The following is a 3,224-nucleotide window of genomic DNA, read 5'->3' as shown; positions in this document are numbered from 1 at the left end:
TCCAACCCTTCAACAAATCATTTGAATCAATCACCATACAATAATAACAAAAATCATACAAAAAAAGATGAAAGATGAGAATAAACCCGCAATTCCCTTTTCCTTAAAAAGTAAATTGTAATCGGAAAGATGTTAAATTGAATTGAAAAAATGATAGCAAATAGCAAATGTGCAAAATTGAAACTGCATAATGGAGAAAAAGGAACAGAATAAAGAAAAGAAATACCTGAGTGAGAGTGAAGAATGAGGAAAATGCTTGAATTCGATGAATGAATGAGAAAGAAAGAGAAGAAGATGAGGATCCTAATTCTCTCTCACTGCAACATAAAGTTTGAGTTTTTAGCGTTGGTAGCAGAACGATGACGTTTTGCTCTTTGTGCTTTGGACAACAAGTTCAAAAAGACTAAAATGCCCCCCAAAATAATAGGTATCAGAACTAAGAATTTGTTTAAAGCTGAAGGATAATAAGGTCAATTCAAATTGAAAATAACACATATTAATTAATATTAAATTAAATTTGGCACGTAATAGGAGTGTGTAGAACATTACAAAAATAGTGCATGTAAGATAAACACGTCATCATGGATATTTATCCACTCTTTCAACCTAACCATTTGCGTAACTACGTTTATCTAATCTAATCTAATCTAAATTAAATATATAATCTTACTATCATCAAAAGTTGCATTAATCTAACATAAATAATCAAATTGAAATTATTATTTGGCCCAAATATCTTCCAAAGAACACAAATTTGATAACATGTTCAAATGTGATAAGTTAAATTATTCTTTTAATGAGATTAAGTGTCATCAGTCATAACATAACAATGTGTCGAAATCTAATCTAAATATCTTTATAACAACAACAATTTTATATGAGTCACTATCAAAGGTGAAAGGGACACGAATATTATTTGTTGAAGGATATTATTGTTGGATTAAGGAATTGAATTTGGCCTGAAAATTACAACCATACATTGCCATGTCTTAGCATAACTAGAGCTGCACATAATCGGATAATATTCACGGTAATTATCCGCATTCGATCTGAATTTTGTGGATATTATCCGATCCGCATAGTCATCGAATCGGATCAGATCCAATCCGCACTATAATAGAATCGGATTGCAGATTTGGCAGTGATATACGCGGATCCGATCCGCAAATTCGTATATCCGCACATCTCATATAAATAGCATAGTTTAAAAAAGTAAACCCTAATATGATATAAATTTTAGTGTGTTATTTTATGAATTTTATGATATCTTGTTTTTAATTTTTTATGTTGTACTTCAACTTAGAATAATTAAACTTAAATCTTGTGTTATTATTTTGTTTTTGTTATTCAAGAGAATTTTTATTGATAATATTTTAGAAGTAAATAGGCTTAAACACGTGAAAAATGAATTTTCTGGATATTTTTTTTTGTAAAAACAGCCAAACAAAACAAATCATTTGAATCAATCACCATACAATAATAACAAAAATCATACAAAAAAAGATGAGAATTTGAACAAAACCCGCAATTCCCTTTTCCTTAAAAAGTAAATTGTAATCGGAAAGATGTTAAATTGAATTGAAAAAATGATAGCAAATTAACAAGGTGCAAAATTGAAACTGCATAATGGAGAAAAAGGAACAGAATAAAGAAAAGAAATACCTGAGTGAGAGTGAAGAATGAGGAAAATGCTTGAATTCGATGAATGAATGAGAAAGAAAGAGAAGAAGATGAGGATCCTAATTCTCTCTCACTGCAACATAAAGTTTGAGTTTTTAGCGTTGGTAGCAGAACGATGACGTTTTGCTCTTTGTGCTTTGGACAACAAGTTCAAAAAGACTAAAATGCCCCCCAAAATAATAGGTATCAGAACTAAGAATTTGTTTAAAGCTGAAGGATAATAAGGTCAATTCAAATTGAAAATAACACATATTAATTAATATTAAATTAAATTTGGCACGTAATAGGAGTGTGTAGAACATTACAAAAATAGTGCATGTAAGATAAACACGTCATCATGGATATTTATCCACTCTTTCAACCTAACCATTTGCGTAACTACGTTTATCTAATCTAATCTAATCTAAATTAAATATATAATCTTACTATCATCAAAAGTTGCATTAATCTAACATAAATAATCAAATTGAAATTATTATTTGGCCCAAATATCTTCCAAAGAACACAAATTTGATAACATGTTCAAATGTGATAAGTTAAATTATTCTTTTAATGAGATTAAGTGTCATCAGTCATAACATAACAATGTGTCGAAATCTAATCTAAATATCTTTATAACAACAACAATTTTATATGAGTCACTATCAAAGGTGAAAGGGACACGAATATTATTTGTTGAAGGATATTATTGTTGGATTAAGGAATTGAATTTGGCCTGAAAATTACAACCATACATTGCCATGTCTTAGCATAACTAGAGCTGCACATAATCGGATAATATTCACGGTAATTATCCGCATTCGATCTGAATTTTGTGGATATTATCCGATCCGCATAGTCATCGAATCGGATCAGATCCAATCCGCACTATAATAGAATCGGATTGCAGATTTGGCAGTGATATACGCGGATCCGATCCGCAAATTCGTATATCCGCACATCTCATATAAATAGCATAGTTTAAAAAAGTAAACCCTAATATGATATAAATTTTAGTGTGTTATTTTATGAATTTTATGATATCTTGTTTTTAATTTTTTATGTTGTACTTCAACTTAGAATAATTAAACTTAAATCTTGTGTTATTATTTTGTTTTTGTTATTCAAGAGAATTTTTATTGATAATATTTTAGAAGTAAATAGGCTTAAACACGTGAAAAATGAATTTTCTGGATATTTTTTTTTGTAAAAACAGCCAAACAAAATCTTAAAATTATTTTTTTGAATCATGCGGATATACCGATTTTCGATCCGATCTGATGAGTGCAGTGCGACTCGGATAGAATTTTAGGCTATATCGATCCGTGTTGTCATGGAAAATTTTAGAAGGTTAGATTTAACAGTGTTTGAATAGTTTTCTGGAGTGTTTGAGAATACTCTAGATGGTTCCGGAACGTTCTAGAATGTCCTAGAAGGTCCCGGAATACCCTAGAAGGTTCTAGAAGACTCTGGAAGTGGGAGAATGTCATGGAAAATTTTAGAAGGTTAGATTTAACAGTGTTTGAATAGTTTTCTGGAGTGTTTGAGAATACTCTAGATGGTTC

General features: G+C 29.9%; 1 protein-coding gene across 2 annotated transcripts in view; it reads right to left on the bottom strand.

Annotated features, from left to right (window-relative positions):
- Positions 1 to 360, bottom strand: part of LOC107609227 (peptide methionine sulfoxide reductase) — a 2,740-nt gene extending 2,380 nt beyond the window's left edge. The window contains exon 1 of one of the 2 annotated variants that reach the window (XM_016311108.2): positions 227 to 360. The gene's annotated coding sequence lies outside the window, so the exon portion shown is untranslated. Of the gene's footprint in view, positions 1 to 225 lie in introns of both variants that reach the window. The other variant, XM_016311106.2, reaches the window with a different exon arrangement.

This window comes from Arachis ipaensis, chromosome B07 (genome assembly GCF_000816755.2).
Source record: "Arachis ipaensis cultivar K30076 chromosome B07, Araip1.1, whole genome shotgun sequence".
Taxonomy (NCBI): domain Eukaryota; kingdom Viridiplantae; phylum Streptophyta; class Magnoliopsida; order Fabales; family Fabaceae; genus Arachis; species Arachis ipaensis.
This window is presented reverse-complemented; position numbering and strand designations above follow the sequence as displayed.